The following is a 26,602-nucleotide window of genomic DNA, read 5'->3' as shown; positions in this document are numbered from 1 at the left end:
TATGGCTGTTGCGGTAACTTCATTTTTGGCAGGCGTCTGATTCATGCATCCGAAAAATAGTTTTTATTTTTGGGTGCACGTATTGGACGCGCACCAAGTGGCATTTCACCCGCGTAGGTCATTACCGCCCGGTCGCCGCAGGAGACTTTACCGCTAGGTCAATGGCTGGTGGTAAGGTCTTAGACCTAAAATAGATGCATGCCAATTTTGATTTTGTCACACGTCCATTTTGGGCAAAAATTTTAAAAAGCCATTTTTTTGCAGGTGTGCTGAAAAATATGATCTGCATGTGCCCAAAACACGCGCCTGCACTGCCGCAGGCCATTTTTTCAGCATACCTTAGTAAAAGGACCCCTGAATAATTAGAGAAAACCTTTATTTATTTATTTACTTATTTGCTGCATTTGTATCCCACATTTTCCCACCTCTTTGCAGCCTCAATGTGGCTTACATTATGTCGTAATGGCAGTCACCAATTACGGAATGACAGAACAGAATAATATACAATTAAGGTACATAAGATAACTTAAGAGAAGTTTTGTCCAGCATCAGTCTAAATGTGGCAACCAGGGCCATGCCAACACGGTAAGCGAGGTAAGCACGGCAGGAGGGTGCCGTCCTCTGGGGGGCGCCCTGCCGCACCATGCTTACCTCGCCCTCCCGCTCCCATGTCCCAACTGCCCGCCCTCTTCTCCCCCCCAACAAGATCCCTTTTAAATTTACCTCCGTCCGGCAGTGAAGGCGCAGCATCAGTGAAGGAGGCGGCGCTGCCAACGTCTCTACTAGTCTTCCCTTCGCTCAGTGTACCGCCTACTTCTGACGTCAAGGAAATGATGTCAGAAAAAGGCGGGACATTGAGTGAAGGGAAGACTAGTAGGGACGTCGGGAGCGCCGCCTCCTTCACTGACGCTGCGCCTTCGCTGCTGGACGGAGGTAAATTTAAAAGGGATTGTGGGGGGGGGGGAGAAGAGGGCGGGCAGTTGGGACATGGGAGTGGGAGGGCAGGGGAGAGAGGAGCGTGGATGGGAGGGCAGCGATCATTTTCACGGGGGGGAGGGGGCGCGCGCGCCAACTGTTCGTCTGCAGGGGGGTGCTGGAGGCGCCAACTGATCTTCTGCAGGGGGGCGCCACAGACCCTTGGCACGGCCCTGGTGGCAACATTGTCTAGTTCAGAACACTGTTAGCTGCCAAGTTCATCCAAAGTTAATTATGTTCAGTAGAAAATAAATCTGTTGCCTCAAGCTGCTTGCTATGTGAATATTCCATCACTGTTTCATTACTGCTATCAAGTATTATATATTAAGGGCATTTGCTTTAAACTTTGTTTTAATTCATTTATGCAGTCCTTATCCAGACCTTACATGTACATGGTTTTGCTTTTTAATTCCAAAGGTGAATACTAACCTGCTTATAATCGAAAGAGAAAAACGCCTATATTGCGACCCAAATCGGGAGATGGGCGTCTTTCTCCCGCTGGCGCCCAAATCGGTATAATCGAAAGCCAATTTTGGGCGTTTCCAACTGCAATCCATCATGGAAACAGGTAAAGTTGACGGGGGGGGGGGGGGGCGTCGGAGGCATGGTGAATGCGGAACTGGGGCGTGGTTATCGGCCAAGGAGAGATGGGCGTCTTTAGCTGATAATCGAAAAAAAGGCGTTTTTACCGCGATTTAGGGTCACTTTTTTTGGACCCTATTTTTTCACGAACAAGTCCCAAAAAAGTGCCCCGACTGCCCAGATGACCACTGGAGGGAATCGGGGATGACCTCCCCGGAGTCCCCCAGTGGTCACTAACCCCCTCCCACCAAAAAAAAAACACTTTAAAAAGTTTTTTTTCCAGCCTTTAATGCCACCCTCAAATGCTGTACCCACCTCCATGACAGCAGAATGTGTTCTATCCTGTGACAGCCTTTCCCTGGTTCTGATGTGGCTCTCGGTTGAGTGTGACACCTTTTCTGTTATGCGCACTGCAGAGTCACATCAGCAATGCATTGTGGTGGGTGTAGGGTATTGGGCTCCGTGATTCCACTAGCTTGTGGCAAATGCTCACGATGTTGGTAGTTGGTAGGCTGTACTCCCATGGTACTTTTTCCCTCTGCTTTCTGGGTCAGAGTGTGCCCTGTTTTGTTTCTGGTAGTCCATGAGGTAGTGGCCATTTTTGTAAGCCAGTTTTAGATCCCTTTCACGTGTTAGCCACGTTATAGAACTTAGTTCTTACCTTGAATGTGGCTGAAAGAGGGCATTGTACAGCATTCTGCCAGCTCGGACCTACTGCTAATCTCAGTACCAGGGAGACTCTTTGCCAGTGGGGCACAACCTCTGATCTGCAGTTAACTGTGAGTAAGTGTGCTTATTCCAATAAAGGACGTTTTCGGAGAGATTAGTCTTGAGGTGTCAACTGGTGTGCCAATGTTATATAGCAGCAACAAGTCCTAGAGGCCTGCGTGTATGCAGGTCCCTGGAGCACTTTTAGTGGGTACCGCAGTGCACTTCAGCCAAGTGGACCCAGGCCCATCCCCCCTACCTGTAACACTTGTGCTGGTAAATGGGAGGCCTCCAAAACCCACTGTACCCACATGTAGGTGCCCCCTTCACCCCTAAGAGCTATGGTAGTGTTGTACATTTGTGGGTAGTGAGTTTTGGGGGAGGGGGTTGGGGGCTCAGCACCCGTGGTAAGGGAGCTATGCATGTGGGAGCGTTGTCTGAAGTCCACCGCACTGACCTCTAGGGTGGCCAGTTGGTGTCCTGGCATGTCAGGGGGGCGAGTGTACTATGAATCGTGGCCCCTCCCACGACCAAATGGCTCAGATTAGGATGTTTTTGAGCTGGGCATTTTTACTTTCCATTATCGCTAAAAAAAACAAACACCCAACAAAAATCCAAAACATCCATTTTTTCGAAAATACCGTCTGTCCCGCCTCTTCACGTACCCGTTTTCGGACATAGACGCCAATGGAGATAGGCATTCGCATTCGATTATGCCCCTCCATGTGTGGTTGAACAAATGTGTTGTTTCTGACTTTACTTGGCTTGGAAGTTTGACTGCTTTGGGTCCTGTGCTGATCTGAACATCTGCTGTCCTAGTGTACAGAAGGAAATACTTGTACTAGTATTTTTACTGCTTATAGAATCTGGCTTTCTTGGACGGGGAGTCAAGGTGACTGCGGCACGGCAAGGGCTTGGCAGGCTGCGAGCTGAGATGGAGGAAATTACTTGCGGCGGGGACGGGTTAGATTCCCCACGGGAACAGGCGGGGACGGGTTAGATTCCCCGCGAGGATGGGCGGGGACGAGTTGGATTTCTGTCCCCCTGCAACTCTCTACTCAGCATTGCTAGTTAGTACACACTAATACAAATGTGCTAGCTGGTTAATGCTACCATGCCAATTTTCTGCCCATGGCATGCCGCCTCTTAAATATTAGTTTGGGAACAAGAGTTAACACATATTAAGCACATATTAAAAGGCAAAACACCATAAAACATTGTGGTAAATCTATGTTAGGTCTTAACACCCTTTAGTAAAAGGGAATCTTGGTCTCAGCACATACAACTTCTGCAAATAAAGGGGTCCTTTTACCAAGCTGCAGGAAAAAGGGCCCTGTGTTGGCAGCAGGGGCCGTTTATCCCATGAGTGGAAGAGTGGCCTAGTGGTTAGAGTGGTGGACTTTGGTCCTGAGGAACTGCGTTCGATTCCCGGCACAGGCAGCTCCTTGTAACCCTGGGCAAGTCACTTAATCCTCCATTGCCCGCCACATTGAGCCTGTCGTGACGGGGTACAAATGTAACAAAAATAAAATGCGCCAGGACCCTTTTTACAGCAGTGGGTACAAAGACCCCAGGCACACATGACCAGGCAGTAAGAGAACTCTTACCGCATGGCCAGATAGTTCCAGATAGTTATGTTTTTATTCATAACTCATATATATATATATATATATATATATATATATATATATATATATATATAGTTTGTATTACAGTTTGTTTAATAATGTCTTCATTTATGTACATTATTTTGATATTATGTATGTCTATATATACGCAAATGTAATTTCTTAGATATTGCTTACTTATTATTTATTCAAATGTTTATTATTATTTTTAATGTTTTAATTACATTTGATCCATGTATCACATAATTGTGTCCTTTTTATGAAAGTGTGATTTGTTTTTATGGTTGTTTATACAATGTATACATTTTGTATTGTTTAGGGACTCCTGAAGCAGGCCTTAGTGGCCGAAACACGATTCGTGTCCAGGTCAGTTTTTAGCAATAAACTTTTGATGAGAACTCTGAGTCCATCAGACTCTTTTTGTCATCATCCCTCTTGTCTCCTTCGCTGTGTTTGTTTGGCTGGATTACCTGTGTGGAGGTTCCTTGTTCTTCTGTACTTGTCGATGCCCAATTACAGCCAGGTTATCGCCACGCAAATATTAGATATTGTTTACTTATTATTTATTCAAATGTTTATTATTGTTTTTAATGTTTTAATTACATTTGATCTATGTATCACATAATTGTGTCCTTTTTATGAAAGTGTGATTTGTTTTTATGGTTGTTTATACAATGTATACATTTTGTATTGTTTAGGGACTCCTGAAGCAGGCCTTAGTGGCCGAAACATGATTCGTGTCCAGGTCAGTTTTTAGCAATAAACTTTTGATGAGAACTCTGAGTCCATCAGACTCTTTTTGTCATCATCCCTCTTGTCTCCTTCGCTGTGTTTGTTTGGCTGGATTACCTGTGTGGAGGTTCCTTGTTCTTCTGTACTTGTCGATGCCCAATTACCGCCAGGTTATCGCCACGCAAATATTAGATATTGTTTACTTATTATTTATTCAAATGTTTATTATTGTTTTTAATGTTTTAATTACATTTGATCTATGTATCACATAATTGTGTCCTTTTATAAAAGTGTTTTCTTTTTCCCCCCGGAAATGGTGCGCAATCAGGGCGGGACTACTGCCAGCAGCCATGTTGGGTCGACGGTAGTCCCGAAACAGGGAGCAGTAAGCCCGCATAGGGTTTATTGCCACTCTGTGAAAGGGCCCAGAGTAAAGAAAATTGGTGTATCCCTTCGGACCATAATACCCAACTTGGATGATAGATCTGGAATGCCATAGTCATATGTCATGGCGACAACTTGGACATTGCTCAATGAATAAGAATCAACAATTTACATCTAATCCAATAATAGACAGTAAGGTAATGCAATTGCTTCAAAGGAAGAATAACATGATCAAATTTGCTTTAATATCTGGCCTGAAGTCACTAAGGAAATTACTGTAGTAGCATTTAATTTTCAAAAGGGCAATTATGACAAAATAAGGAACATGGTTAAAAAGAAGTTAAAAGGGTCAGCTGCAAAGGTTAGGACTTGAAGGCAGGCATGGATGTAATTTAAAAATACCATTGTGGAAACCCAAACCTGATGTATTCCACGTGTTAACAAAGATGGAAAAAAAGAGCAAATGGCAGCCAGCATGGTTAAAAGGTGAAGTGATTAGAGCGAAAAAGAGCATCCTTCAAAGAAAGGGAAAAAGGATTTGAATGAAGAAAATAAAAGGCAACCTAGGCACTGTGAAGCTAGATGCAAAGCATTGATAAAGAAGGTTAAAAGAGAATACAAAGAAAAACTTGCCGCAGAGATAAAACCTCGTAGATACATCAGAAACAGAAAGCCTGTGAGGGAATTTGTGAAACCATTAGATCATGAAGGAGCAAAAGGGCCACACAGGGAGGACAAGGCCACAGAAGAGAGATTGAATTAATTCCTTACTTCGTTTTTTACGTAAGAAGACGTAGGAGATTTGCCTGTACCAGAAATGGCTTTCAAGGGTGATGATTCGGAAGAACTGAGAACATCTTGGTGAACCTGGAAGATGTACTGAGCCAAATCGAAAAGTTAAAAGAGTGCTAAATCTCCTGAACCAGATGATATACACCCCAGGGTACTGAAAAAAACACTCAAATCCCTGAGATGCAGTTAGTGTTCTGTAGCATGTCATTAAAATTGTCTGTAGTACCTGAAGATTGGAGGGTGGCCAATGTGTGTGCTTTCTACCTGGGGTCCACTACTACTACTACTACTTAACATTTCTAGAGCGCTACTAGGGTTACGCAGCGCTGTACAATTTAACAAAGAGAGACAGTCCCTGCTCAAAGAGCTTACAATCTAATAGACAAGTGAACGGTCGGTCCGATAGGGGCAGTCAAATTGGGGCAGTCTGGATTCACTGAACGGTAAGGGTTAGGTGCCGAACGCAGCATTGAAGAGGTGGGCTTTAAGCAAAGACTTGAAGACGGGCAGGGAGGGGGCTTGGCGTAAGGGTTCAGGAAGGTTGTTCCAAGCATAGGGTGAGGCGAAGCAGAATGAGCGGAGCCTGGAGTTGGCGGTGGTGGAGAAGGGTACTGAGAGGAGGGATTTATCCTGTGAACGGAGGTTACGGGCGGGAACGTAAGGGGAGATGAGGGTAGAAAGATAGTGAGGGGCAGCAGACTGACTGCATTTGTAGGTAAGAAGGAGAAGCTTGAATTGAATGCGGTATCTGATCGGAAGCCAGTGAAGTGACCTGAGGAGAAGGGTGATATGAGCATATCGGTTCTGGCGGAATATGAGACGTGCAGCAGAGTTCTGAACAGATTGAAGGGGGGATAGATGGCTAAGTGGGAGGCCAGTGAGGAGTAAGGTGCAGTAGTCCAGGCGAGAGGTAATGAGAGCGTGGACGAGAGTTCGGGTGGTGTGTTCAGAGAGGAAAGGGCGAATTTTGCTGATGTTAAAGAGGAAGAAGCGACAGGTCTTCGCTATCTGCTGGATATGCGCAGAGAAGGAGAGAGAGGAGTCAAAGATGACTCATGGGGTCCACTCATGATGTCTATATACTTCAGCATTTAGGAATTTACTACAGGTTTGACCGAGGGGAGATCACCTGTGTCTGGCTCATTGGTAAGCATTAAAGGGGTTCCCCCTCCTAAAATTCACCACACTGCTTCCCTCAAGATGCCCCCCAGAATCCAAACCCCTGCCCAAACTCCACAATGTCCTCATGCCAGCCAATATAAACCCATGTCTGTGCTTCCTGTACCCCCACAGGTGACAGAGGCTACCCCCAGCGAACCTGGCTCATGACTCCTGTTGTTCACCCCTAAAATGAGGAAGGGGAGAAATACAATAAGAGCCATAAGAACACCTGTGACATCATCAGATGGATCTTTGGCCAGTTCAAAAATAGATTCAGATATCTTGACTGTTCTGGACGGGAGCTCCTCTACAGCCCAGTAAAAGGTTGCCAAGATCGTCATGGCTTGCTGCATGCTGGAGAACTTGGCACAGCAAAGAAGACAGCCCATGCCAGAAGACACACAACAGCAGTAGCAGCTCCCATACCAAGAGGACGATGAACCCCCTCCCCCCCTTGCCCACAGAGGTAACCAGGGGCCGAAAAGATATGCCCACACTACCGCAGGTCACTTTTTTTTTTTAAATATTTTATTTATTAATTTCAAAATAAACAACAAGAAATTTCTTGTACAGAAAGACTAATGTCACCATCTTAAAGAAATAGTTATTAAGTAAATATATCTATCCACGACACTTACATCTCAAGTCCACAATTCGGGCAAGGCACAATTCAAAGATTTATCATCAAACATTTATATAAAGGAAAAAAAACACACTTTAAAAATGTATCATCAAACAATAATTCAATAATTTCAGGATAATTAGTAGGAGTATAAACCGAGTTTATTTCTCTTACGGAGTAGATGTTACAGGGATTACTAACGATGGGGTAGTGGCCAAAACCTGTTTAGAATCCAGGAAATTCTGCAAATGCTCACTTTCATAAAAAACATACTTAACTGAGTGAAGTTTTATCACACATTTACAAGGAAAATTGAGCCAAAAAATTCCTCCTAATTGGAGGACTCGAGGACGGAGTTTCAAAAATGCCTGGCGCCTTTTCTGTGTTTGCCTAGAAATATCAGGAAATATTTTTAGTTTACAATTGCAGGTCACTTTTTACCATGGCTTAGTAAAAGGACCCCTGAACCCTCCATTGCTCTAAGTACACAAACTTAGGGGTCTTTTTTTACTAAGGTGCGCTGAAATGTGTCCAGCGCTGGTGTAGACGTGTGTATTGGAGGCACACAGGTCCATTTTTAAGTGCACCTGCAAAAAAGGCCTCTTTTATTTGTGGCTGAAAATGGGTGTGCAGCAAAACGAAAACTGGCTCGTGTCCATTTTGGACCTGAGACCTTACCGCCACCCATTCACTTAGAGGTAAGGTCTCACGCGTTAACCTGATGATAATCAGCAGCATGCTAACAAATGCCGATTACCACCCGGTTAGTGCCGTGCACAGGAAAATAAAATATATTTTACGACGCATGTAGTGGACTTGCGTTGGGCATGCCTAGGCACCTATCCTGCTTATTTTCGAAAGAGGTCGCCGGCCATCTTCCGACACAAATCGGGAGATGGCCGGCCATCTCCCGAACCCGGCCAAATCGGTATAATGGAAAGCCGATTTTGGCCGGCTCCAACTGCTTTCCGTCGCAGAGCTGGCCAAAGTTAAAGGGGGTGTTTCGGAAGGGTATGGGAGGCGGGATGGGGGCGCAGTTATGAGATGGCCGGCTTCGGCCGATAATGGAAAAAAAGATGGCCGGCTCTGATGAGCATTTGGCCAGCTTCACTTGGTTCATTTATTTTTAGGACCAAGCCTCAAAAAAGTGCCCTAATTACCAGATGACCACCGGAGGGAATCGAAGATCACCTCCCCTTACTCCCCCAGTGGTCACCAATCCCCTCCACCCCCCCCCCCCAAAAAAAAATAAAAAAAACATTTTTTGCCAGCCTCTATGCCAGCCTCAAATGTCATACCCAGCTCCATCACAGCAGTATGCAGGTCCCTGGAGCAGTTTTCAGTGGGTGCAGTGCACTTCAGGCAGATGGACCCAGGCCCATCCCCCCCTACCTGTTACACTTGTGGTGGTAAATGTTGAGCCCTCCAACCCCCCCAAACCCACTGTACCCACATGTAGGTGCCCCCTTTCACCCATAAGGGCTATGGTAGTGGTGTAGAGTTGTAGGGAGTGGTTTTAGGGGGGGTTGAGGAGCTTAGCACCCAAGGTAAGGGAGCTATGCACCTGGGAGCTATTTTTGAAGTCCACTGTAGTGCCCCCTAGAGTGCCCGGTTGGTATCCTGGCATGTGAGGGGGACCAGTGTACTACAAATGCTGGCTCCTCCCATGAGCAAATACCTTGGATTTGGCCGGGTTTGAGATGGCCGGCATTAGTTTCCATTATCGCCGGAAACCAATGATGGCCATCTCTAACGCCGGCCCAAATGCTGACATTTGGCCACCTCCAACCGTATTATCGAAACAAAAGATAGTTGGCTATCTTTCTTCGATTTTACGGTCGGGGCGCCATCTATTTGGCTGGCGCCGTTCGATTATGCCCCTCTACGTGGCTTAGTAAAAGGGCCCCTTAGATTGTGAGACCATTAGGGACAGAGAAAGTACCTGCCTATCAATATATATAAATGGCAAGTGTCGTACTCACTCGCAAATGCGCAGTAGAGACCCTCTCTGCCCCGTCCCCGCGTCAATACGTGATGACGGGGGCGGAACAGAGAGGGTCTGTACTGCGCATTTGCGAGGGACACCGCCGTCACTAACGCTCCCCCACCCAGAGTTGCCGCCGCCACCCACCTTTCACCCGGTCGGGCCCTCGCTCCGCTATTGAAACAGCGAGGGCACGCAGCACACAGCTCTACTGCTGAGCTGCCGTGGCCTTCCTTCTTCTTCTCTGCCTGTGTCCCGCCCTCGACGACGTTACGTCACACGAGAGCGGGACACAGGCAGAGAAGAAGAAGGAAGGCCACGGCAGCTCAGCAGTAGAGCTGTGTGCTGCGTGCCCTCGCTGTTTCAATAGCGGAGCGAGGGCCCGACCGGGTGGAAGGTGGGTGGTGACGGCTCCGGGGTGGGGGTGGGGCGGCAGCGGCGAACTCGGCCGCGGGGTGGGGGGCCTTTCAACCCCCTCCCTTCCTATACTAGCCCGTTTTTACGGGCTGAATGGCTAGTAATGTATGTCGCATCGTGTATGTCTAGTAGCACTATAGAACGATTAGTAGTAGCAGAGTTGTTATGAGTATTATATTTTTTCCCTCTTATTTTTATGAATATTTTGCTGTAAAATGCTTTCCTTCTATTTTCTTCCTTGTCAAATATTGCTTCTCAGTAACAATTTCTAAATGTGTAATAATAACCATAAAATGGAGAACATTAATTACGGACCTTTTTCATTCAGTTATGCACAACCTATTATTTTAATAGTTCTGTCTCAATAGAATACTTTTCCTCTTGGTGTAACCTTTTATTCCCATACTGTTGTATATTGCATGTAAAGAAATGAAGAAATAAACATTTAAATAGGTATTAAAAATTAAGTTGAAGTTCTCCTTTCTTTTCCCTTCCAGTGCATGTGTGTGTGTGTGATTTTTGACACCCATTATAGTTTACAAGGTCAGGAACCCATGACCATTATGACAAAGCCTATTTATTGCTTATTCATTTCTACACAATGTCCAGAAATACCAGGACACTCCCCTTCCCAGGGCCGTGCCAACACGGTAAGCAAGGTAAGCACGGCAGGAGGGCGCCGTCCTCTGGGGGGCGCCCTGCCACACCATGCTTACCTCGCCCTCCCGCTCCTATGTCCCAACTGCCCGCCCTCTTCTCCCCCCCAACAAGATCCCTTTTAAATTTACCTCCGTCCGGCAGCGAAGGCGCAGCGTCAGTGAAGGAGGCGGCGCTCCCGACGTCTCTACTAGTCTTCCCTTCGCTCAGTGTTCCGCCTTCTTCTGACGTCAATGAAATTATGTCAGAAGAAGGCGGGACATTGACGTCAAGGAAATGATGTCAGAAGAAAGCGGGACATTGAGCAAAGGGAAGACTTGTAGAGACGTCGGGAGTGCCGCCTCCTTCGTTGACGCTGCGCCCTCGCTGCCGGACGGAGGTAAATTTAAAAGGGATCTTGGAGGGGGGAGAAGAGGGCGGGCAGTTGGGACATGGGAGCGGGAGGGCAGGGGAGAGAGGAGTGTGGATGGGAGGGCAGCGATCATTTTCACACGAGGGGGAGGGGGCACGCACGCGCCAACTGTTCGTTTGCAGGGGGGCGCTGGGGGCGCCAACTGATCTTCTGCAGGGGGGCGCCACAGACCCTTGGCATGGCCCTGCCCCTTCCCCCCCCCAAACACTGTTTCAAATAACCCAAAAATAAATGTAGTATTAATAAAAAATGATTACTATTATTGATAGGTGTTAATGCACAATGATATAAAAAAAAACTGGATGATCCCTTTTTTCAAAATGATGTTATCAAGGAAGTGATCATGAAGATCCGTTTTAGCAAAATGGAATTATGGGAAGGTGGTAGAACTAGAGGACATGAAATGAGATTGAAGGGGGTCACACTCCAGAAAAATGTCAGGAAGTATTTTTTCACGGAGAGAGTGGTGGGTACTTGCAGTGGCATAGCAAGGGCGAGGCGGTGGGGGCGATTCGCCCCGGGTGCACGCTGCTGGTGGGTGCAGGGAGCAGCTGCGCGCCTGTCAGTTCCGCTGGTTCCCTGCTTCCTCTGCCCCGGAACAGGTTACTTCCTGTTCCAGGGCAGAGGGAGCAGGGAGCCAGTGGAGCCGACAGGCACGCGGCTGCTCTCTGCACCCTCCAACAGCCAACAATGCACCCGGGGAGGGGGATGTCATTGCACGGGGGGGGGGGGGGGGGGCTTGATGCGCCGGGGAGGGAGGTGGTGGAGATGAAAATGGTAATGTTATTCAAAAATGCGTGGGAGAAACATAAAGGAATCCCGTTCAGAAGGAATGGATCCTCAGAAGCTTAGCCGAGATTGGGTGGCAGAGCCGGTGGTGGGAGGCTGGACTAGTGGTTGGGAGGCGGGGCTAGTGCTGGGCAGACTTCTACAGTCTGTGCCCTGAAAATGGCGGATACAAATCAGGCACAACAAAAAATCCTGTAACAATAGATACATATTTTTTATCAAAATTTGCTATTTATTATTATCACACTATTATTTATCTAGTACTTATGAGATTGCAATAATAATAAATAGAAAATGTTGATTTTAAAAAATATACCGATTCTTATAGGATTTTTTGTTATACAATTTTGGTGGAATAGTTACAATATCAGTCCTTTGTGTTAGTTTATTTCTGGATACAAATCAGGGTCAGGTATACACAAAAAGTAGTTCATATGAGTTTATGTTGTTGGGCAGACTGGATGGACCGTGCAGGTCTTTCTCTGCCATCATCTACTATGTTACTAGCCTGCTTATTTTCGAACGAGAAGGACAGCCATCTTCCGACACAAATCGGGAGATGGCCAGCCATCTCTTAAACCCGGCCAAATCGGTATAATCGAAAGCTGATTTTGGCCGGCTTCAACTGCTTTCCGTCGTAGGGCCGGCCAAACTTCAAGGGGGCATTTCGGCAGGGTATGGAAGGTGGGACAGTGGCGTGGTTATGAGATGGCCGGCTTCGGCCGATAATGGAAACAAGAAGGCCGTCTCTGACGAGCACTTGGCTGGCTTCACTTGGTCCATTTATCTTTAGCAACATTCCATGCTACCAATCCCGGGGCAATCAGCTGCCTCCCCCTTTCTGTCTCAATAGCACACTATGGTCTTTTCCTCCAGGAACTTGTCCAAACCTTTTTTAATCCCAGATATGCTAACCGCTGTTACCACATCCTCCGGCAAAGAGTTCAAGAGCTTAACTATTCATTGAGTGAAAAGTATTTCCTCCTATTTGTTCACTCAGTGGATAGTTAAGCTCTGGAACTCTTTGCTGGAGGATGTGGAAGCAGGTTACCACATGCTAACAGGCAAACTACCTGAAAACACTTTAACACATTTTTCTGTACCCTGTTCTTGTGGACTAAATCTGTATAAAGGGCTTAACACCCTTTAGTAAAAGTGTCCCTGAATGTACATAAGTACATTAAGTATTGCCATACTGGGAAAGACCAAAGGTCCATTGAGCCCAGTATCCTGTTTCCAACAGTGGCCAATCCAGGTCACAAGTACCTGGCAGAAACCCAAATAGTAGAAACATTCCATGTAGAACCCCAAAGAATAGCAAGATTCTGGAATTCTGAAGAATAACAAGATTCCATGCAGAATTTCAAAGTGTAGCAACATTCCATGTAGAACCCAAAGAGTAGCAAGATTCCATTCAGAATCCCAAGTACATAAGTGTTGCCACACTGGGAAAGACCAAAGGTCCATCAAGACCAGCATCCTGTTTCCAACAGTGGCCAATCCAGGTCACAAATACCCGGCAAGATTCCAAAAATGTACAAAACATTTTATGCTGCTTATCCCAGAAATAGTGGATTTTCCCCAAGTCCATTTAATAACGGTCTATGGACTTTTCCTTTAGGAAGCCGTCCAAACCAAACATTCCTAACATTTGAAAGGGGCCTATGTACAGTTGCAACACAATAAAAAACCCTGGCTTATACCTGTCCAAATATTTTTCATTCCTCTCCCCCACCCCCACCCCCATCATGTTAACGGCTTTTGCCAAATTTTCTGGCAATGTGTTCCAGAGCCTATCCATCGAGTGAAAAATTGTTTTCTTCTTTTTCTTTTAAATGTGCCATACTTGCAATTTCATGGCATGCTTTCTAGTCTTTGTACTTTTTTTTTTGAAGTAAACAATAACTCCAATTTGGTACACACATGTAGACGCTTACACAGCTTAGTAAAAGGGCCCCCTATTTTTTTTTTTATTTGATCAGGAGGTCTTTGTGGACTTTACACATTGCATCAGTGCTCATCAATCATTGGCTTAAAAAAACCTGCAAAGTTTTATGTTTTCATTGCTCTAAAAAAAAAAAATGGACATTGTCCACCATTGGCCCTGACGTTGACCACCGTTTCACAGTACTACAACCGTTGCTTCAGGGGGTAATAGGCCTGGCTCCAGAAAGTGCTTTCAGTTTCAATTATTCATACTTTTGGAGAAGGTCTATTATCCCCTGAAGCAACGTTGTGACACATCAAAATGGTGGCCAACATCAGGGTGACCTATGCAGAGATAATAAGCTAAGTAATCTATTTTTTTAGAGTAAATGAAAATATATTAAAATAAATACAACATTTTAAAAGCTTTTTTAAAGGAATTAGTGGCCTAGTGGTTAGGGTGGTGGACTTTGGTCCTGGGGAACTGAGTTTGATTCCCACTTCAGGCACAGGCAGCTCCTTGTGACTCTGGGCAAGTCACTTAACTCTCCATTGCCCCAGGTACAAGTAAGCACCTGTATATTTTATTTTTGTTACATTTGTACCCTGCGCTTTCCCATTCATGGCAGGCTCAATGCAGCTTACATGGGGCAATGGAGAGTTAAGTGACTTGCCCAGAGTCACAAGGAGCTGCCTGTGCCTGAAGTGGGAATCAAACTCAGTTCCTCAGTGCCCCAGGACCAAAGTCCACCACCCTAACCACTAGGTCACTCCTCCACTACAATATGTAAGCCACATTGAGCCTGCCATGAATGGGAAAGTGCGGGGTACAAATGTAACAAAAAAATAAATACAGAATATAATTCACCTTGAGCTACTACTGAAAAAGGTGTGAGCAAAAACAAACAAAAATATATAAAGAATTACTGTTCAGCATCTATAAGCTCAAATGCAGAAACATGTTTATAATAGTCTATAAGAATACTGAACATTGATATGGTGAAGCTTTGGTTTGTTTGGCAATTACCAGAATTGTATGCAATAACAACAGAGGACCTCTTTTACTAAACTATGCCACTGATTCCAGGTGCATCCTAATTGAATGGGTTTCCTCTCATTTGCTGCACAGCAATCACTAGCATAGTTTAGGGGGGGAAATGCCTGTAATTTGTTATCTTTTTGTACTTATTCAGTTCTAAGTGCTTTACAATGTTGAAGATAACCAGAACAGGTCTTGCGAATTACATAATTTGACAGAAACATACATAAAATAAATATCAGAATCAATTAATCGTTATTACATTAAGACATCGAAACCAGCATATCCCTGAGCTGGATGAGTCACATATTCATGAAATAAGATCATTTTAATCCTTATCCTAAAATCCATGTAATTAACTGCAATCCGTAAAACTTGACAGATATCCTTATTTAATCTCAAAGCATTAAAAAACTATAAATAATCCAATGTTTTCATTCTCTTATTTCCTCTTAATGTAGGATAACCAAAAGTTTGTAAGTAATCTTCCTATGTACCATCGTTTGGTTGCTAAATGTAACATGTCTATACACATAGGCTGGAGCCAATCCAAATAACATTTTATAAAGGAGGCAATAAAACTTAAATTGTATCCTAACTTAATTTGTAGCCAATGTAATAATATATAATAATGAGAAATGCTTAAGTGAGAAAAATCAAATGAAGTGCAGTCATTGGCGGTCGGTGGCCCAACTGTTTGGGAAGGGGCGGGGCTAGGGGTGGGGCCAGGGGTGGAGCTTAAATCCATAATTGTCTGGTAACACACAGAAAAAATAAATAAATAAAAATAAAAGTCACAATTAATACCTTTTATTAAATTTAGATATTAGATATGTATCATATGTCAAAGAATAAAGTGGTTGATCAAAGCATATTCTAAGCACAATCGCTCAACTGCAAAACACTATGCACAACTTTGTGCAAAAACACACTCAGAACCTTACTGTACCATAAATATTACACTGGGCGGAACCTAATACACCAATATACCACCCATACGGAAAATACAGACCGTCAACAATATGAAACAAGGGATCATATCATCACAATTCTCACGTAGAGCCACAAAACACCCTAATTAATGTGGGATAAAATGCCATAAATAAGTAAATAAATATAAACTTTTAATGTTGAGCACCTGATTCTCAAAGTGGACATATTCCAAACACTATAATGAAAATAAAATGATCTTTTCTACCTTTGTTGTCTGGTGACTTTTTCTGATCATGCTGGTCCAGTAGCCAATTCTGCTGCTATCTGTCCTCAGTGCAGGTCAGGAAGTCATCTTTGTTAAATATCTCCCTGGCAACCCAGGACACCTCCAGCCAAACCCCCCCCCCCCCCTCCCAGCAGTAAGGTAAACAAACCATAAACCAATTTCTACAACTGATTCACAAGGCTAGAGGGCTTTCACTGCAGCTCCTGCTCTGAGGATGGAGGTAAATCAACAATTTAAACCCCTCAGAGCACAGCAGGGGAGGCTTAGCCTCTCCAAGCCTCTTATACTGGGCGCCTATGTGTGCAGTATTTTTTAATGATTATAATTTCTTCAACTGCTTAGAACTTCTGTGGTAGCCCAGCAGTACTTCCCAATTTCATAAAAGACCCCTTGAAAGAATTGGCAATTTCACCCTACTCTCTGTTTTCTGTCTTCTAACCAGTTTCCCCATCCACAACAGGACATTGCTTCTTATCCCATGGTGCACCTGTACAGTTCAGTTTCACAACTTCTCCTCTACCCCTTTCTCGTCCATCTCTGGAGTTCCGCAAGGATCTATCTTGGCTCCAACCCTATTTAATACATTCACTGCGCCCTTGCTAACTCTTGCCCAATCCTTAGGGTTCAGTATGTTTGTGTATGCCGATGATATTCAAATTCTCTGTATTCTTGACCCTTCCAACCCCCGGGAATATGGATGACATTGATACTGAGGGGTCCTTTTACTAAGGTGCACTGAAAAATGGCCTGCGGTAGTGTAGACATGTGTTTTGGGCTCGCACAGAATCATTTTTAGCACACCTTTTTTTTTAAATTTTTGCCTAAAATGGACGTGCGGCAAAATGAAAATTGTTGCGCGTCCATTTTGGGTCTAAGACCTTACCGCCAGCCATTGACCTAGCGGTAAAGTCTCATTCGGTAACCGGGCGGTAATGACCTACACTCATCAGATGCCACTTGACGCGTGTAGCTGACGCACGCCAGAAAAAAAAGTTATTTTTGTGGACGCGTGCCAAAAATGAAATTACCACAAGGGACACATGGTAGCAGGAAGGTAACTCAGAATTGGCATGCATTGAGCATGCGTAGGCGCTTACGTGGCTTAGTAAAAGGGCCTCTAAGTTAATGACTATCACAGGTTGGCTGCAGCAAAGCAGACTGATACTTAACCTCAGTAATTCCGAAACACTTCTTATTGCTGCCAACAACATGCATTCCCTTCACCACACCAATTCTTCTCAGTGACACTCCAGTCCCACTAACTGGCGATAATTTTTGGAGTAATCCTTGGCAACGAACTCACTTTCAGACCCCCAATTATCAAAAGTTGTCCAATATTCTTTTTATAAGCTGCAAATGATCTGTTCCATTCAATCTTTGCAAAGCACAAAAGTACCAGGAGCCTTCAAGAAGAGGGGAAAAATAAAACCTTTAATCATGTGTTTAGATAAGACAATCCTTGAATGGACCCGACACGGATGGACTCTGCTTGCGGCAAAAAACTCATCTTACCACTAGCGCAGGGCCACTTTTACCGCAGCTTAGTGAAAAGGTCCTGTCAAGAAATGGCTAGCCACCCACTGAGGCTACAGCGTGGCCATGTAGTGTCTATCCCCAGCACAGCTCAGGTCTACCTGCTGCTTGTGCTCTACACTAGTACCCTTCTTCCACCGACAGAGTCCTAACCACATCTGGGCAAGTCTCCTGATCTCAAGGTGTTCCCCCAGTGATTTCTAGAAAGCACTCACAAATACAACACACAAACCACCAGGATTCTTAGTCAGTCCAGCAAGCAGAGGCAATAAATTTAAAATGTTTTATTTTCATGAAAAAATAAAACAATGAACAGAAAATGTGCAACCAGCAAACAGTAACAAGTAACTGAATAAGGATCAAGTATAAAACTATCTAAACATTTGTTTACTATCTAAATAGAACCTGGGGAGATCAGGACATATAGCTGCTCACAAGATATCAAATATAACTGTTCACAGGGACACAGCAAATCTCTCTCTCTCTCTCTCTCTCTCTCTCTGGCTAAGACTGGAGAAAAAGCCAGCACATCCTAGATGAATTGAGCTCCTGGGCCAATCAGAGCCCAGAACAACAAGATTTAAAATTAGCTAGCCACATCACTGCAGGTTACCTCTTATCTGTCAGTTCTCTGTAACAGCTTTAAACATAAACATGCACTACCTGCTGTCCAAACTAGAGAAATACACGTGAAGAAATAATTAAGGCAGTTTTACAGGCTTACAAACCCACTCTTTTGTCACAGGTCCCTAAGCAATTAATTTGCATGTGCATCTTGGGCATGTGCACAAATTTCAGTGTGCAAATAAGGGCACCATACATTGAATCTGGCCCTTAGAGTACAAAATTGTTTGCACCACTGATTTTAATGATCCAAATATTCTGGGTATGAAGACAAACACTATAGATGATTGAACCTCCAAATACAGACCTGCACGGGAACGGAAGCAGTTCTGCAGGGATCCCGTGGGGACGGAAGCAGTTCCTGCGGGGTTCCCATGGAAGTGTATGCTGCACTTGCATCAGCCTTTCACCGACCGAGTACCAAGTTCTTTGAGTGTTGTCTCCTCCTCCTCCTCGCTTTAACAGCACAGATGCGGAAAGTCTCCATTAAGGAGGTGATAGAGATACATATGGTGATGAAATTCAAAAAGGCATGGAATGAACACAGAGGACATCTAACTAGAAAATGGAAGTCATGAAAAAACTAAACTTAAATGACTGCATGTGTGTGGATGTGTCGAGTGACACTTAGATGGCAATTCTGGCTGTGATGAACTAGGGCCGATACCGGGATACCTGTATTGTGTGGTCTGTGTCTCATATATGGCAATCTGGTTTAGGATCAGTGGCGTAGCTACGTGGGGCCATGGGGGCCTGGACCCCTGTAGATTTGGCGGGAGGGGGGTTGAGAGGGTCGTCGGCATGGGGGGGGGGTCAGCAATGGCGGGGGGGTCAGCGGCGCCGGGGGGGGCTAAAATGTGCCCCCTCCAGTGGCGTACCAAGGGGGGGCGGTGGGGGCGGTCCGCCCCGGGTGCACGCCGCTGGGGGGGGCCGCGCGCCTCTTGACCGAGTCCGCTCATTCCCTCCCTGCTGCTCCCTTTGCGCGGGACAGGTTACTTCCTGTTCCGGGGCAGAGGGAGCAGCAGGGAACGAGCGGACTCGGAGCCGACAGGCACGCGGCACTCCGCCCAGCAGGTAAAAATGCACCCGGGGGGTCACGCTGCACCCGGGGGGGGTGTAATTTTGCCAGGGGGGGGTCGCACTGCACCCGGGGGGGGTGTAATTTCGCGGGGGGGCGCATCGGCGATCCGCCCCGGGTGTCAGCCAGCCTAGGAACGCCACTGGCCCCCTCACCTTGGCCTCTGGACCCTCCTCCCGCTGAAGTCTGGCTACGCCCCTGTTTAGGATTGGCTGGAAAGGGCTTAGACAGCAACTTTAGTGGCTGGAACATGAGGACAGTGCTGGACAGACTTTTACGGTCTGTGTCCCGCAAATGAGAGGATGAATAGGCTGTGACTTCGAGGGCAACTCCAGCAGTTTGAACATTAGGGCCAGGCGGACTTCTATGGTCTATGTCCCAGAAACACCACAGAAAAACCACAATCAAATATATAATATCGTATTCATTCTTGATTTAATCATGAATTGATAATAAGTACATAAGTACATAAGTAGTGCCATACTGGGAAAGACCAAAGGTCCATCTAGCCCAGCATCCTGTCACCGACAGTGGCCAATCCAGGTCAAGGGCACCTGGCACGCTCCCCAAACGTAAAAACATTCCAGACAAGTTATACCTAAAAATGAGGAATTTTTCCAGTCCATTTAATAGCGGTCTATGGACTTGTCCTTTAGGAATCTATCTAACCCCTTTTTAAACTCCGTCAAGCTAACCGCCCGTACCAAGTTCTCCGGCAATGAATTCCAGAGTCTAATTACACGTTGGGTGAAGAAAAATTTTCTCCGATTCGTTTTAAATTTACCACATTGTAGCTTCAACTCATGCCCTCTAGTCCTAGTATTTTTGGATAGCGTGAACAGTCACTTCACATCCACCCGATCCATTCCACTCATTATTTTATACACTTCTATCATATCTCCCCTCAGCCGTCTCTTCTCCAAGCTGAAAAGCCCTAGCCTTCTCAGCCTCTCTTCATAGGAAAGTCGTCCCATCCCCACTATCATTTTCGTCGCCCTTCGCTGTACCTTTTCCAATTCTACTATATCTTTTTTGAGATACGGAGACCAGTACTGAACACAATACTCCAGGTGCGGTCGCACCATGGAGCGATACAACGGCATTATAACATCCGCACACCTGGACTCCATACCCTTCTTAATAACACCCAACATTCTATTCGCTTTCCTAGCCGCAGCAGCACACTGAGCAGAAGGTTTCAGCGTATCATCGACGACGACACCCAGATCCCTTTCTTGATCCGTAACTCCTAACGCGGAACCTTGCAAGACGTAGCTATAATTCGGGTTCCTCTTACCCACATGCATCACTTTGCACTTGTCAACATTGAACTTCATCTGCCACTTGCACGCCCATTCTCCCAGTCTCGCAAGGTCCTCCTGTAATCGTTCACATTCCTCCTGCGACTTGACGACCCTGAATAATTTTGTGTCATCGGCGAATTTAATTACCTCACTAGTTATTCCCATCTCTAGGTCATTTATAAATGATTGTGACTATTGGGCAGACTGGATGGACTGTTCTGTTTTTTTATGTGCTGTCATTTACTATGTTACTATTAATCCTCTCTGCTCCCGGCCTGATGCACAGACTTCGGTTCTGACATAGGCATGAGCATCAAATGTCACTTAACCTACTTGCATGTGCATGTGGCCATCTCTTAGCACACAGTGCCAGTGAATCAGAGAAGTCTTACATGTGCGCACCAGAGTGTTCCAACTTCCGTTCCTTCCTTGCCTGCAGTGCTGCTGCTCAAACCCAGAGAGAGACTGAGAGAGCAGACAGGTAATTTTTTTTATGTACCATTAAATTCTTGCGGGACTGGGTGAGGACAGGTTAAATTCTTGTGGGGACGGGTTAGATTCCCTACGGGGACGGATGGAGATGGGTTGGATTTCTGTCTCTGTGCAACTTTCTACCTCCAATGAACTGAACCAAAAAATGTTTGCTGTGCAATCTTTAGTATCTGAATTTAAGAAATCAGAGAGAAAGTACAGGAGATCTCTGAGGGGAACAGATCATAGAACTGATCGGTTGATGTAGATGGGTAGCCTGAGCAGGCTGTCTGTTCTTTATCTGCTATCGCATTTTATATTTCCACATTTCTGCATAAAAGTAGAGCGTTAATTTTTTCACAGTCCATTGAATCAGCTAAAAGTCAAACTGTCTGTACGACAATCCCATAGCCCGCAGTTAAGGTCAAAAGCTGAAAAACATCTCTCATACATTTTTTGTATGAAGAGAATGCCTGCTGATCTAATAATCCAATATTTGCATATTTAGAAAGAAGCAGCGATCTCCAAACTATAGACAATGAAAGCTGTGGCCAGAGAGAGGTTGGCCAATTCAATTAATTTCCCTTCAAGTTGTCTCAGGCATTTAGACTATATGCAATAATTATGCAGAGGCTACATTGGCCTTGATACCAGCAAAATTCTAAGCATTGCTTACAGGGGAATTTTAGTATTTTCAGATGGAAGACACTAATGAGGACAGTTCAGATGTTCATAGATCTTCAGTGGGCACCGGCTATGTTCTGTAAATATTTTATAAATTGCAGTACTACGGTGAGAGCAAAAGTTAAAATGTTCATGTCTTTAACCCTTAGAAACCTGCTGGCTGAAGTTTGGTAAGGTTTTGCATTTTTCCAGAATAAAAAAAAAACCTTATACAATCCCTTAAAGATGAAGGGGTCCTTTTACTAAGCCGTGGTAAAAAGTGGCCTGCAATAGTGTGAGTTCGTCTTTAGGGGATGCGCTAGGTCATTTTTTACGGTGTCCAGGGAAAAACAGCTTTTTTTAAGGGGCCGGAAAATGGACGTGCACTAAAATTGAAACCAGCATGAGACCTTAATGCCACCCATTGATCTAGCGGTTAAGAGCTCATGAGCTACACGTGTGATGACCGGTCAGCGCGTGCCAACTGATGATTAATGCCAGAAATGCCATGCATGGTAGGGAATACAAATATTTGTCCAGGCATTACGGGCACGCACCAAATCCGAAATTACCACCTGGTGGCACGCCAGCCTGGCAGTAGTCTCATTTTGGCACACACTGCACATGCAAAACGTTTACTGTGCCCTTGTAAAAGGGCACCTGAGGGTACTGTTTACTAAGGTATGCTAGCATTTTTATCGTGTGCTAAAAATTTTCACACGCTAATGCTAGAGACACCCAGCTTAGTAAACAGGATCCTAACTTTACTTAATAATATGACAGGATATTATAAATCTTAAATAAAAATCTGCAACAAAAATAAGATATTTTTAGCTGTAGTATACATGCATCAATGCTTACTTCAGCTTAGTAAAAGGGTCCCTTAACTTTCTGTAGCTTCAGGGAAACAAAATTTAGATTATCCTGCTTAATTTCGAAAGAGAAGGCCAGCCATCTTCCGACACAAATCGGGAGATGGCCGGCCATCTCTCAAGGCTGGCGAAATCGGCATAATTGAAAGCCGATTTTGGCCGGTCTCAACTTCAGTCCGTCGCGGAGCCGGCCAAACTTCAATGGGGCGTTATGGCAGGGTACAGAAGGCGGGACGGGGGCGTGCTTAAGAGATGGCTGGCTTCGCCTGATAATGGAAAAAAGAAAGCTGGCCCTGACGAGCATTTGGTCGACTTTACTTGGTCCCTTTTTTTTCACGACCAAGCCTCGAAAAGGTGCCCCAACTGACCAGATGACCACCGGAGGGAATCGGGGATGACCTCCCCTTACTCCCCCAGTGGTCATCAACCCCCTCCCACCAAAAAAAAAACATTTTTTTGCCAGCCTCTATGCCAGCCTCAAAGGTCATACCCAGCTCCATGACAGCAGTATGCAGGTCCCTGGAGCAGTTTTTAGTGGGTGCAGAGCACTTCAGGCAGGTGGACCCAGGCCCATCCCTTCTACCTGTTACACTTGTGGTGGTTAATGGGAGCCCTCCAAACTCCCCAAAACCCACTGTACCCACATGTAGGTGCCCCCCTTCACCAATAAGGGCCATGGTAATGGTGTAGAGCTGTGGGGAGTGGGTTTTGGGGGAGGGGGTATTTGGGGGGCTCAGCACCCAAGGTAAGGGAGCTATGCACCCGGGAGATATTTTAAATTTTTTTTTTAATTTTTAGAAGTGCCCCCTAGGGTGCCCAGTTGGTGTCCTGGCATGTGAGGGGGACCAGTGCACTACAAATGCTGGCTCCTCCCATGACCAAATGCCTTGGATTTGGCCGGGTTTCAGATAGCCGGCCTCGGTTTCCATTATCGACAAAAGCCAAGGCTGGCCATCTCAAACCCAGCCATCTCTGATATTTGGCCGGCCCCAACCGTATTATCGAAACGAAAGATGGACGGCCATCTCGTTCGAAAATACGGTCTGCCCCGCCCCTTCGCGGCGCCGTTCTCGGAGGTGGGCGCCCTTAGAAATGGACATCCCTGGTCAAAAATGCCCCTCCACATGTCCACTAGGGATAGATAAATTTCCTGCATATCATAAATGTAAACCACTTTGGCTGTACCACAGAAAGGCAGTATATCAAATTGATTTTGAACCTGGCCCATGTTCTGTACAGTAAACTGAGCACAGTGACCTGCCGTCCCACATTCCCTGCTCGCAACGCATTATCCATAAGGGAAGCCCTCGTGGGGCGTTTCACCTGTGAAAACCAGTTTGAAGGCACAGAGGTTAAAATTACTCGTGGGCTAGCGGACATCGCAGGCCCTGTGAAAACTGTCCATCTGTGTGACTGAACTATTCTGTTTTGAACAGAAATAACATGAAGTAAATGAAGGACACTTAAACAAAAAGAAGCTTAAAGAAGTGTTAAATGTATAGTTGTAAGGTAATGATTAACAGGTGCCAAGCTTTCAGCAGTTTGATAATAGTGCGATAGCTTTCATAATTACCTCTCTTACATTAGTTTACAAAGTGTGATGTACAGACCCCAGGGGAATACCATACTGTTGCATTCTCCCTCTCCCACTGAATAAAGTCTTCAATAGCACTCACGATTCTTTCTGTGCAGTTTCATATATTTTTAATGTCGCTATAAAACTAGCAGTCATTGAAAACACCAAAGGAATTTCTGGTTATGTGCACATTTTTCTGTTTTTGCAGGTTTTTGTTTCAGGAGGGTATTTTGATGTCCGGACAGCAGGGAAAACACGCTGTCAGCTGAAAAGGAAATCAGTGAAATTAGTGGCCGTATTTCTTTCACGTTTGAACGTGTCACTCTCACTTAAATAGTGAAGTGCACTTGAAAAATAAAATAGCACAGAAGGAATCATTTGGAGCCATCCTGCGATGAGTTGCAATGAATCCTTGTGAATGGAAACACAAGCTTTATCGCTAGGGTTGGAGCAATCTGTAAATGGTCAGTGGTTTTCTGAGTAATGTAATTTGCCATCCAAAATGCTTTATAGTCCCCTAATGGCAAAGCAGTAATTGCATATAAAATTAAATAAATGAGCTTTTCAAGTGTAATCCTGATTTGAGCAGGACCATTAAGGCAGCTTTATGCAATGTAATGTTGGGTAAGGTTCCCTCTAAGTGGATATCTAAATGGTAGGTAACTCCTTTTCGATATGGTGGGCAAGACCGGTTTTATGACATTCTACCCTGAAGCACAGGCTCGGCACCAGCTGTTGCTCAGTTTCAGCAGCTGCTGAAGCTCCATGCCAGGATTTCCTCTCTATGTGGTTATCATGGCAGAGCTTTGAGCATGCATAACTACAGCGACTCTTTCGAGGGTACTCTAATGGGGGCTAACATTACTACTACTACGCTGTACACTTGAACATGAAGAGACAGTCCCTGCTCGACAGAGCTTACAATCCAATTAGGACAGACAAACAGGACAAACAAGAGGTAAGGGAATATTAAAGTGAGGATGATAAAATAAGGGTTCTGAACAAGTGAATAAGGGTTAAGCGTTAAAAGCAGCATCAGAAAGGTGGGCTTTTAGCTTAGATTTGAAGACGGCCACAGATGGAGCTTGACGTACCGGCTCAGGAAATCTATTCCAGGCATATGGTGCAGGAAGATTAAAGGAACGGAGTCTTGAGTTAGCAGTGGAGGAGAAGGGTGCAGATAAGAGAGATTTACCCAGTGAGCGGAGTTTCCGGGGAGGAATGTAGGGAGAGATGAGATTGGAGAGGTACTAAGGAACTGCAGAGTGAATGCACTTATAAGTCAATAAGAGGAATTTGAACTGTATGTGGAAACGGATAGGAAGGCAGTGAAGTGACTTGAGGAGAGGGCTAATATGAGCATATCGACACTGGCAGAATATTAGTCGTGCAGCAGAATTTTGAACAGATTGAAGAGGAGAGAGATGGCTAAGTGGGAGACCTGTGAGAAGCAAGTTGCAATAGTATAAGCGAGAGGTGATAAGAGTGTGGATGAGGGTTCTGGTAGTGTACTCAGAAAGGAAAGAGCAAATTTTGCTGATATTATAGAGAAAGAAACGACAGGTTTTAGCAGTCTGTTGAAAATGTACATAGAAGGAGAGGGAGGAGTCGAAGATGACTCCAACATATAGATTTTTGATTTTATTGTAAATAAACACTGTAATTATGAACCATGAGACTATGATCTTAGAAGTAATGTATTTAAAATGTCCTTTCGGACTATTTAAGGGGCACCTTTGCTAAAATGTGTTAAGAGACTCTGGGCCCCTTTTACTGAGCCGCATAGGTGCTTACATGCGCCCAACATGCGCCAACATGGACTTACCACCCGACTACCGCGTGGCTCTAGCGGTAATTTCATTTTTGGCATGCGTTCGCTACACGCATCTGAAAAGTATTTTTTTATTTTCTGGCACATGTAGCCGACACGCGCTAAGTGGCATCTGACATGCGTAGGTCATTACCACCCAAATTTCTTTACTGCTAGGTCTATGGCTGGCGGTAAGGTCAGACACCTAAAATCGACTTGCGGCAATTTTGATTGTGCACACATCCAATTTTGGGGGAAAAAAAGAGGCCATTTTTACAGGCATGCTAAGAAATGATTCTATGTGCCCCCAAAACCCGAGCCTACACTACCGTAAGCCACTTTTCTGCGCGCTTTTGTAAAAGGACCCCTTAATGTGTGGTTAACCTGTGAAAACAGACAAAACACAACTGCTTTAAGGTGTTTTACCTGTTATCATGCTGAAATTAATTGAATTTCTCTCTTAGGCATGGGTGGGGAATAGAAACATAGAAAAATATAGGCAGATAAATACCATTTGGCATATCCAGTCTGCCCATCCATACTATCTACTCTCTCTATCACTTCCTTAGAGATCCTATGGATTTTTCCAAAGCTCTCTTGAATTCAGATATTTTGTCTCCACCACTTCTACTGGGAGGCCATTC

The sequence above is a fragment of the Microcaecilia unicolor genome, chromosome 2 (genome assembly GCF_901765095.1).
Source record: "Microcaecilia unicolor chromosome 2, aMicUni1.1, whole genome shotgun sequence".
Classification (NCBI taxonomy): Eukaryota; Metazoa; Chordata; class Amphibia; order Gymnophiona; family Siphonopidae; genus Microcaecilia; species Microcaecilia unicolor.
The sequence above is the reverse complement of the archived record's forward strand: the minus strand, read 5'-3'. Positions refer to the sequence as shown.